This window comes from Sapajus apella, unplaced genomic scaffold (genome assembly GCF_009761245.1).
Source record: "Sapajus apella isolate SASKATOON/1434 unplaced genomic scaffold, GSC_monkey_1.0 scaffold62, whole genome shotgun sequence".
NCBI lineage: Eukaryota > Metazoa > Chordata > Mammalia > Primates > Cebidae > Sapajus > Sapajus apella.
This window is the reverse complement of record NW_022437002.1, coordinates 3,571,458-3,583,385: the sequence shown is the minus strand read 5'-3', so window position 1 is coordinate 3,583,385 and position 11,928 is coordinate 3,571,458. Positions and strand designations below refer to the sequence as shown.

At 46.9% G+C, this 11,928-nt stretch overlaps 1 pseudogene; it reads left to right on the top strand.

Annotated features, from left to right (window-relative positions):
* The first annotated feature begins 8,779 nt into the window (after positions 1-8,779).
* On the top strand, positions 8,780-9,428 carry LOC116529608 (annotated as a pseudogene).
* The last annotated feature ends 2,500 nt before the right edge of the window (positions 9,429-11,928 follow it).

The window sequence follows — 11,928 nt, the reverse complement described above, 5'->3', positions numbered from 1 at the left end:
TCAGCAGCATTTGAGAGTTGAACGTTCCTTCCTTCTTACAACATTTCTTCTCTTACTTTCTGTGACTCTGTCTCTTCTCTATCCATTGTCACTTCCCAGCTGTCTCACTGGCCCAGGGACTGTAAAGTCCACCCAATGCCAATCGCCCCCACGTGTGTATCTCTCATCCTGATCTCTCCCTGGGAACTAGCTTGTTGGATCTGGCCCCAGCTGGAGGTCTAACAGGCTGCTCAAACTTAACTTGAACTCTTGATTTTCATCCCACCTAACCTGCTTCCCACCACAGTGTGCCCGTCTGTGTAACGGCAGTTCTGGCCCCAAATCCTGAAGTTGCCCTTGACTCCTCTCTGCCTTATACCCCACATCTGATTCTGCAGCAAATTCTTTGGGTCCAACTTTTAGAATCTGTGTGAACCTGACTGCTCTCACCACCTCCACCACAGCCAGCCAACTCCACGCCCCCTTATCTTTGCCAGGAGTGGCATAAGTGGCATAGCCTCCTCCTTGGTCCTGCCACATTCTCTCTCTTTTGCATGCACCACATTCACCTGCTTAGAATAAAGTTCAAATCCCGACACCACAAGGCTTGATGGGAGCAGTGGGGACCCTTCTCCTGCCTCATCTCCTTACACCTCCCTCTCACTCACTCTGCTCACCCACTCAGGCCTCCTTGCCTTTTTTATATTATTATTATTATTATTTTGGTACAGTCTCCATTCTAGCCTTGGAACTTGCTGTTTCAATGCCTGTAACTCTGACCCAGCCAACTGCACAGCCCCTCCCTCTTCCCTTCAAGTCTCTGCTCCTCAGAGAAGCCTCCCTGACCCCTCCACCTAAAGTAGCCCTGCCCTCTACCATTCACTGTCCCCTCATCCTGTTTCATTTCTCTTCACAGCACCGATGCTTCCACTTCATTTCATTGTTTCTTTATGTGTTATTTATGCCATCTTCTGCCACCTGGAAGGTAAGTTGCACACGTGTGTGTTCTCGCCCATCTTGTTCACCATGTTTCACCTGTGTCTGGAACACTGCCAGGAAGACTAGGACCTCACATTTTTATTAAGTAGATGGATGGATGGATGAATAGATGCATGGATGGATGGATGGATGAGGGATGGGTGCGTGGATGGATGGATGGATGCATGAATGGATGGATGGATGCATGGATGGATAAGTGGATACATGGATGGATGGATGGATGGATGGATGTATAGATGGACGGATAGATGGATGGATGAGTGCATGCACAGATGAATGGATGGATGGATGATGCATGGATGCATGGATGAATAGATGGATGCATGGATGGATAAATGGATGTATGGATAGATGAATAAATGACTGGATGGATGGATGAATGCATGGATGGATGAATGGATGGATGGATGATGCGTGGATGAATGGATGGATGGGTGATGCATGGATGAATAAATGGATGGATGCATGGATGGTTAAATGGATTCATGGGTGGATGGATAGATGGATGGATGGATGAATGGAGGGATGGATGGATGGTGCATGGATGGATAGGTGAATGGTTGGATGGCTAGATGGATGGATGGATGGATACATGGATGGATGAATTCATGGATGGATGGATGCATGGATGGATAAATGGATGCATGGATGGTTAAATGGATGAATGGTTGGATGGATAGATGTATGGATGTATGTATGATGGATGCATGGATGGTTAAATGGATGAATGGTTGGATAGACAGGTGGATGAATGGATGGATCCATGGATGGATGGATGCATGGATGGATGGTTGGATGAATGGTTGGATGGATGGATGGATGGATCCATGGATGGATGCATGCATAAATGGATGGATGGATGATAGATGGATGGATGGATGCATGCATGGATGGATGGATATCCACAGTCTCACAAGACAGTACCCATAGGGCAAACAAAACACACCAGAATCTCTTGCATTTGAATGAAACATTGTTTTCCCTAAAGTCCACTATAGGGAAAATTAGAGGTGGACATTTCCACCTCTAATTTGCTGGCTCTGGGGGGAGACAGACGAGTAACACATTGACCTGAGGGCTCCTCTGGCTTCCATGGGTGCCATCTGCAGTTCACTCCTGCTCCTAAGATGTCTGAGGGAGAAGTTGCTTCAGCCCAAGGGTGCTGGAAGATTCCTTCTAGACTTGACTGAGCTGAGGAGGTGGCAGCAAGATTGGTGGGGCTGACTCTAGCAGATGGGGAGGATTGTTTGCAGAGGCTGTAGTTCAGAGAACTCCCTCAGCAGGTGAAGTTTATAAAGGGGACAGGATGGAAGTGGTCTTGGCCTCTGGGTCCCACTGCCCTCCCCACACTGCAGGGATGTGGCTGTTCAATCTATTGTGCATCTACCTCCCTCTCTGTCAATGTCCATTCTTGTAGGACGCATTCTCTTTCTGAGCTCAGAGCTCCCCAAATACTGGTTTTGAAGTTTTAGCAATAAAATAAATTTAAAAAAAAGAAGTTTTAAAATGCAGTAGCATCTGCTCTATTTTAGGGTTGTCCAGATCCATACTTCATTCATCCACCTTCCAACCTGGGGGCTTCTCAAGGCCCAGGTGAGTTCTGAGGCACACCCTGTGCCTGGCCCATTGGCTATGGCCAGATGCTGTGTGTGCTGTCTTAGGACAGCCAGACCATGGGGCAGGGGCAGCCTCTGAGGGTCAGGGCCAGCTAGAGGCAGGTCCCTGGACTGATGTTCAGCAAGGATTTGCATTATCTGCATGAACCGTCTCAACAATCCTGCGAGGGAGATACTCACACCATCCTCACTTCATAGGCGGAGAAACTGAGGCTCTGACCACACTGCTAGTATGTGGCAGAGCCTGGATCGATTCCAGGTCTGTCTGACTCCAAGACCCAGAACTCTCACCACTAGAGCAGGCACCTATAATTCATCCAAACCCTTTTCTAGAACAATGCAGGGGCCACAATCGAATGAAATGAAAGATGAAGGAATTTGCAGGCATAGCTTACAGGGGCTTGTTGGCATACCCCAAGTGTTTCAGCCCTACCCCAACCTACTCTGGAGGGTTAGGGGCAGGGAGGGTGGAGTTGGCTGCCCAGAACAGCCAGCCTGGGCTTCAGGGCCACTTGGGGAGAAAAATGAACCTTAAAATTTGCCTCATCGTTTCCGAAGCACCCAGACCTTTGCTTCCTTCATGTTACTCTCCCCTCCCACTGCCCCCACCTTTCCCCAGGTGGAAATGCCAAGGTGTCCAGAGCCCCTCCATTTCAGCCATGTTCTGGGGCTAACATGCTGTCCCCAGGAGATGCCCGTGAAAAGCTGGTGCCAGTCAAGGGATGGTATAGAGCCCTTTCCACCACTTCGAGTGGCGAACCCTAGGTGGACAGAAAGGGAACGCTGGGGAATGGCCATGAGGGAGCCCGAGCTGCTGGGGAAGGGACACCCGAGGAGGGAAGTGGGAAGCCATTTTCAAGGGGTCAGAGCCAAGTGGGGGCTTGAGGCAGCAGGGGCTGCCTGATTCTGCCCCAGCAAAAATACCTACTCATCAGAGCTGTCAGAGCTACCCAGGTACTCTTGGACTTATCTGGGGAGAGGCTGTGATAGGTCAACCCCATAGGCAGAGGTCAGTATCGGCCAGACACACTAGGCTCTGCTGGGGCCAAAGAGGGTAATCCTAGGCTGAGGACCCTGAAGCTTAGCCACCAGCTCCCCTTGCCAAGCTCAGATCCTGGTAAGAGTCCCGCGATGCGCTCTCCCATCTTCCTGCCCCAGACACTGGAGCTAGGGGTCCGTGGTGTGGTAGACAATGGCAGGCAGGAAGCCACTGAAGCTGGAGCTCATGGAGGACATGTAGGCGCCCACAGAGGGGAAGAGCAGATGTGGGAAGTCGAAACATTCCTTTTTAAAGTTTCCTTTCTTGTTAAATCATAAGTATGCTAATAACTCTTTGTTAAGCCCTATCCCATGTAGCTGTTAAACATGCTTACAGGCACGTAGTACACTCTATGTCCTTGTACTTTAACCAAGATATCTGTGCTGGACATGCTCACAGGCATGTCCCAGTTCTCCATTGCTTTTACCTGTTTAGAAAAGTTTTAAGTGTTAGCCAGTCGGGTTTTAGTTTAGATCGTGAGGTCTGACTCTAGCCAATGGAGATCAGACACAGCAGTAAGGATGGCCCCAAATGCGTAAGGAATAAATCTGTATACATTCCCTTTATTCTCCGTACTCTCAGGGCATGATGGCTAGTGAGAGTACCCTTCCTGCAGTCCAGGAAGTAAAAATTGCATTGCTAAAAGATCCTTTGTCTCAGTGCTAATTTTTCTTTTCAGCACCAAGCATCTGTTTCCATCATCTATATCCAATACCAGACAGTCGCCTCTGTTCAGCTCAGGTGGCTGTACTTCTTTCAAGAAGAGCCCGTCAAAGGTGTTGCACATGGGCCATAGAGGGTCAAGGAAAGAGGGGTGGCTCAGAGCAGAACTCCTGCGGAGCCCCACTCCCTGGGCACAAGTGGGGAAACAGCAGCGAGAATGCCGTGATTCACCATAGTAACCAACTGTCAAGTGGCTACTACATGCCAGGCACAGTTCTTGGCATTTGGGAAAAGCACTGAACTAAGCAAAGACCCTGCCCTCATGGAGCTTATATTCTAGGACACAGTCCAGCCTGACCAGTCCACAAATGCAGACACACAAGGGATCTCTGTTTTCCCATCTATAAAATGGGAAGATTTTATTCAATAATCACTCAGAACACTAAGTCTCGAAGTTAGCTGCACACTGGAATCACCCAGGGAGTTTTAACAAAGGACCGATACAGGGTCTCAACCCCTGAGAAATTCTGACTTAAATGGTCTGGGGCATGGCCTGGGCATGGTGGGGGCTTTCAGAGCTTCCCATGTGATTCCAGTGTGAAGCAGTTTGGGAATCTCTGCTTTCACAGTCTCCTCTATCTCCAACATTCAAGGATTCTGGAAACACAAACACATACATGGTGTGTACAGAGAGACGTACGTGGAAGCACCCACAGCCAAACAGGTGCACAGCCTCGCAGCTCCACCGACCTGTACACCCCGCTACTGCACAGGCATGAATCGATGGCCCGCACATAGAGGAGCATGTGCGACCCGCCACCACGCGTCACTGTACCTACTCAGCAGGGACCATTGTGCCTGCACAGGCACGAATCATTAGTTGGGCATGGTGGTGGACACCTGCGCACCTCTGTGCATGTGAAATCATTCTTCTCTCTACTTGGCAGAATAGGTCATCTGAGAGCTTTTGCCTCTCCCTGACTCTCAGGACAGGGATCTCAGGGTCTGGGAGGTGCTGGGGCCACACAAGGGCCCCTTTCCCTTCACGAGGAGGGGCATCCTGGAGACAGGCTCCCTGGGGATGACGTGGAAGGTGCCATAGTGGCCCTCGCTGAGGTTGTACACCAGCTTTTGATGGCCCCCGGGGAGCAGAAAGAGGGCAGGACTGACGTATGGCTGGTCGGGTCTCACCACTGACCCTTAACCCTCTGGTCCTTGAGAGAGGCCCAGAACCTCTGCCTAGCACTGGACAGCTCCTGTTACCTGCTCCCATGTCAAAGCAGTAATAATAGTAATAATAATACATGAGGAGCTCTAATGCAGGCATCCTTCAAAGCTCTCCATGTGAATGAATTTATGTAATCCTCTGAAGAATTCTCTGAATGGGTACAATGATCCTGCTTTACAGCTTATCCCAAACCTGCCCAGCCTGCTTACCCTGCCTTGCCCATTCCTTCCCTCAAAACCCACAATGAGGCCAAGTGTGGTGGCTCATGCCTGTAATCCCAGCACTTTGGGAGGCCGAGGTGGGAGGATCGCCTGAGGTCAGGAGTCCGAGACCAGCCTGACCAACATTGTGAAACCCTGTCTCTACTAAAAATACAGAAATTAGTCAGGCGTGGTGGCGGGCACCTGTAATCTCAGCTACTCAGGAGGCTGAGGCAAGAAAATTGCTTGAACCCGGGAGGTGGAGACTGCAGTGAGCCAAGATGGCGCCACTGAACTCCAGCCTGGGCAACAGAGTGAGACCTCATCTCAAAAAAACAAACCAAACCAAAACAAAAAACCCACAATAAAGCTCTCGCCCACACGTTCCCCTCTCCTCCTGCCTCCTGACGGACCTGGTGCTTCTCCACGTGGTCCTGCATGGCATGCCATGCCTCCTGTTTCTAGGGAACTGTAAGTGTAAACTTGTTCCTTCATGACAATCATTTCTGTGTCTGCATGTCTTACCATACTTGATTAAAGCAAGTCCTGAGTCCATTTTAAAACAGTGCCCAACTCTGTCAAGCAGAGTCCTGCCACGATTCTCACCTCCCTCCATCTAAACGCCGTGCCTCTATTGATGTTGCTGAAGTGTGTGTTGGCTTTCTCCCTAGTTCATCATACTTCAGAAGCATAGTGAGCTCATGGTCCCTTAGGACCCCTAGATCCTTTGGACATGACATACTACCAAGTCAGTTTCTTCACAACCACTTTTAGTTGGGCCTCAGAACATTGAATCTCAACTTGGGATTTTACACTGATTTCTGTTAGCATTCAGAGCATTTTGGCTACCACTTAGATGCCCAGATCATTCTGAATATTGAGCTTTCTCCCCCGCCTTCTGCATTTAACAGCTGAAAATATTGAGGCTCAGAGAGTGGAAGTGACTTGTCTGAGGCAGCACAGCTACTCAGCAGCATGGCTGGCCCAGGGTGTAGTGGGCCGTCTTGCCCCACCAACTCCTCCCTGGCATTGGTCCTCCCTTCCCCTCCCCTCTCTCCCAGCGGCTGTCACCGAGCCTCTCTCCTGCATCGCAACCCAAGTCATCCCGAATCAGCGCTAGATGGAGTCAGTCATGTCAGCCCTGAGGCTGAGAGCTCAGCTCGGCTTGGCATGCGGTACAAACACAAGTTTGCCAGAGTTTGAGTCAGATGGCCCTGGGCCAGCTGTGCTGCTGAGTAGCTGTGCTGCCTCGGACAAGTCACTTCCATTCTCTGAGCCTCAATATCTTCAGCTGTTAGATGCAGATTACCCCAAACCACTTCACAGGATTGCTGAGCAGAAATGCGATGAGATACATACTTCAAACACAACTGATGCTTTATAATTGGCAGCTTTTGCGGTGGACATAAAAATAATGAGGCCTGGCGCGGTGGCTCACACCTGTAATTCCAGCACTTTGGGAGGCCGAGGTGGGTGGATTGCTGGAGGTCAGGAGTTCAAGATCAGCCTGGCCAACATAGTGAAACTCTGTCTCTACTAAAAATACAAAAATTAACCGGGTGTGGTGGCGCAGGCCTGTAGTCCCAGTTACTCGGGAGGCTGAGGCAGGAGAATTGCTTGAACCCAGGAGGCAGAGGTTGCGGTGAGCCAAGATTCTGCCACTGCACACCAGCCCGACAACAGAGTGAGACTCCATTCCGTTTCAAAAAAAAAAAAAAAATTGGTCATATGATCACAACTTCTGAGGTCTCAGCAAGAGTCCTAGCATCTAGCAGCTCTACCACCAGGACAGGCCCCTAAAACTAATCCCAACAAGCACCTACGAAGTCTTCTCTTTCCCAGGTGAAACCTACCTTCCCAAATAGTCCAACAGCCAAATCGCCCGTTCCCAGGGGCATTTGCATCACCTGTGGAAAACATCGGCTCCTTATACACCAGACATTCTTGACCGCTGATCCCATCATCCCCCCGATGCACAAAAGCTGCGATACCAGGGGACAACCTTGGCAACTACTGAGCTTCTTTTCGTTGTCAAGTAGATGTAACATCACTGCCAGCAAAACAGCACAAAAAGTATCTCTTCACAGTATCACTATCAATTGGGACCACGCCAGGAAAATCAGCTCGCTTAGATGAGGACCCCTTCTCTTCTTGGGTCACCAGGATTTGAAGGAGATACTCTGATCTGTGCCACTGGTAAGTGACTCACACTTTTACACCCTAAACTGGCTCTGGAAACTGAGGTGTCTTCTTTGTAAGTGAAGAATATAGAACATAATTTTGAAGAACTGCACAGTGGTATGGGCCATAGCATATTTTAATGGACTGAAAGAAAAATTAGACCAGGCGCGGTGCTCACGTCTGTAATCCCCGCACTTCGGGAGGCCAAGGTGGGCAGATCACTTGAGGTCGGGAGTTGGAGACCAACCATGGTCAACATGGTGAAGCCCCATCTCTACTAAAATTACCAAATTAGCTAGGCATGGTGGTATATGCCTGTAATCCCAGCTACTCGGGAGGCTGAGGCAGGAGAATCACTTGAACTTGGGAGGTGGAAGTTGTAGTGAGCTGAGATCATCACTGACTCCAGCCTGGGCAACAGAGTAAGAATTCATCTCAAAAAAAAAAAAAAAAAAAAAAATCTTGGTGAAAGGATTGTTGTTCTTTTTTTTTTGAGACTCAGTCTCACTCTGTCACCCAAGCTGGAGTGCAGTGGTGCGATCTTGGCTCACTGCAACCTCTGCCTTCCAGCTTCAAGAGATTCTCTTGCCTCAGCCTCCTGAGTAGCTGGGACTACAGGTGCGTGCCACCATGCCCAGCTAATTTTTTGTATTTTAGTAGAGACGGGGTTTCACCATGTTGCCCAGGGTGGTCTCGAACTCCTGAGCTCAGGGTATCCACCCACCACGGCCTCCCAAAGTGTTGGGATTACAGGCATGAGCCATAGCACCTGGCCCAGGATTTTTCATTTTGTATTTCTATTTGCTAGTGTTGGTCAGTGTTCTGCTGGCTTATATAATTACCTTTTCCTGGTTCCTTACTCTGTTTTACTCCGATGGATCCAAGAAATCTCTCTCCTGACCTCTTGTCAGAAACAGAAAATGAGAAAGAAGAAAACATTCACTACCTAAATGAGAGTCTGGGGAACAGTGGGATTCCTTTGAAGAAGAGGACCCCGTGGTACCCAACTTATGACCTCTTGAAAGTCTCAGCTTTCAGGTTAAGTGCCTTTTAAAATATTCTACAACTTGGAAACCTTTAAATCCTAATTCTTGGTTATCTCACGCCAAACTCTTGCATCTAAGCATACCAGTCCATTTCTTCGCAAGATAGGGCTAAGATTTTCCCATTGTTCCCACTGTGTCCCCAAACTAGAACCAGTTCCCGAATGCCCCTTTCTGGCCTCTTGTGGATTCCCACCTTTTCCAAACCCCCTTGCAGGTCCCAGCTGGCCCTCTAGAGATCATGCCACTCTAAATGGAGCACCGCAATTTGCCACCAAACAGCTAAGCCGAACTTTGAGTAGAGCCACCCCCATACCTGAATACTTAAAACAGATCACGAATTCATGTGTTTCTGGGTATTGCTGTGGCTGGCTGACTAAACCAGTTAAGGAAACAACTCGAACTGATCCCATCAACACTACTTATTCTTACATTGACTTCCAAAAGGCAGTTGACGAACTCCTAACTGCATCACTATAAAGATCTACCATTTGCAGCCGGGCGTGGTGGCTCACACCTGTAATCCCAGCACTTTGGGAGTCTGAGGTGAGCAGATCACTTGAGGTCAGGAGCTCAAGACAAGCCTGGTCAACATGGCAAAACCCCACCTCTACTAAAAATACAAAAAATTACCTAGGCGAGGTGGCACATGCCTGTGATCCCAGCTACTCCAGAGGCTGAGGCAGGAGAATCGCTTGAACCCAGAAGGCAGAGGTTGCAGCAAGTCGAGATCACGTCACTGCACTCCAGCCTGAGCAGCAGGGGATGTCTGCATCTCAAAAATAAAATAACAAAAAAATAAAGATCTACCATATGCTCTGATATCTCTGGTGTTGCTAATTGAGAAAGGGGTATAAAGTTACTCATTACACAGCCCACTAATGCCTTCTCAATCAAATTGTCCTATGCCCTGGCAAGCTGAAGTATGACCAAGTGCTGAATATACCCTCAAGGGTCCTAGAACTCAACTATTGGAAATGTGCCGTATGAGGATACCTTTTGACAAACCCTGTGGATAAAATGATGTCAGTGAAGAATTAGTCAAGAGGACCTTATTACAAAAGATAGTTGAATATTCTCCACACTCAGCTCTCACCCTCCGCACCCCAACTTTATCTGCCTATCTGAATGGCTTTAATGAAATATCTGATTATTAATGGGGAGAAAAAGTAGACCACCACCTCTTTTTTTATCTGACCTTTAGAATAGCCATTGTTACAAGCAAGAAGTTGGCTACCCACAATAATACCCTTCTGAGCACACTCTGACATGCATTTCTGTGGAGGTACTTGAATTAAATTGAATAAATACACAAAGGAAAATGGCAGAAATATGAATTTCTTTCCCAGTTTTTATGTAGATGTGCCTGCAGATGACATTTTGTAGGGGTTCTTTTCTCTTTTTTTCTCTTTCTTCCTTTCCTTCTTTCTTTCTTTCTTTTTTTCTTTTTTTTTGGTTGTTGTTGTTGTTGAAGAAATGTAGTTTTAAATCTAGCCTACACTACTCCAAACATATTATGGTACCTACAAGTACAGTGTGAATATTCTATATCAGAGTCTCACGCCAGGCAGTCTATAGCTAAGTCAGCCTATGATATCATCCCTTGGGATTAAAAAACACCTGTTCTGTAGGAAATATGTTTCCTGAATCTTGGCACTCAGGCTTTTTTCAAGAGTAAATAAAATACCTTTCTTTCTTTCTTTCTTTTCTTTCTTTCTTCCTTTCTTTTTCTTTCTTTCTCTTTCTTTCTTTCTTTCTTTTTTTTTTTTTTTTTTTTTTTGATGAAGTCTTGCTCTGTCACCTAGGCTGGAGTGCAGTGGTGTGATCTTGGCTCACAGCAACCTCCCAGGTTCAAGCAATTCTCCTGCCTCAGCCTCCTAAGTAGCTAGGATTACAGGCACGTGCCACCATACCCAGCTACTTTTTGTATTTTTAGGAGAGACGGGGTTTCACCATCAAGTGATCTGCCTGCCTTGGCATTCCAGAATGCTGGGATTGCAGGTGTGAGCCACCACACCTGGCAATAAAATACATTTCAAAAGATGAATGTGGAAGGATTAAGAGCTCATTTATGCTTTCAGTATTAACTGCTAATAGATTAAAATTTTCATCTGTATCACATTTCCTGGAGCAAAAGTTCATATACTTTCCACATCTGTTGCAAACTTTTCAGGAACCCTTCTAATTTTAAAGAAACTTCTCATTAGAAAATCTCAACTTAATGCAATCTGAAGTTAAGAGTTTTAGCAGCATTGCTTTTCTAAGTAGATTTAGCTTTAGATTTTCTTCTTGCCAAACAAGGAAGAGTATGTGCCCTTGTAAATGACTTTTTCTTTGTTAATTTAAATAAGTCAAAACATAGATATCAATGTATGTAAAATAAATAAATAAGACTCTCAAATCTTTTCATATACTCTACAAAAAAACCTCATGAAAGTACAGATGAATGAAATAGAAGAAATAAATAAAAGTTCAAGCCTGAGACTTTTTTAGTAGATTCAGCAGACATGAATTGAATTATATAAAAAGAAACTCTCAATTCCTGTATCTCCTTGAGGAGTACCAAACAGTTCACAGACTAGCAGTGTCCCGAGTTATAGTGTTATTATTAGTCACAATTTCCCTGAAATCCAAGGATTAGAAGAGGTCTTGTGTATAAGTTTTCTATTTTCTGTTGTAACAAATGACCATACATTTAGTGGCTTAACACAACAGAAATTTATTATTTTGGGGGTTACAAGTGAGAAGACTGATGGGGTCTCACTGGGCTAAAATCGAGGTGTTGGCAGAGCTGTGTTCCTCTCTAACATACCACATTTTCCTTATCCATTCATCTGTCAATAGATGCCAGGTTGTCCCCATAGTGTGGCTACTGTGAATAATGCTGCAATGAACGTGGGAATGTAGAGATCTCTTCAAGACACTGATTTCATGTCCTGAAGACATACACAGTACTGGAGTATCTGGATCATATGGTAGG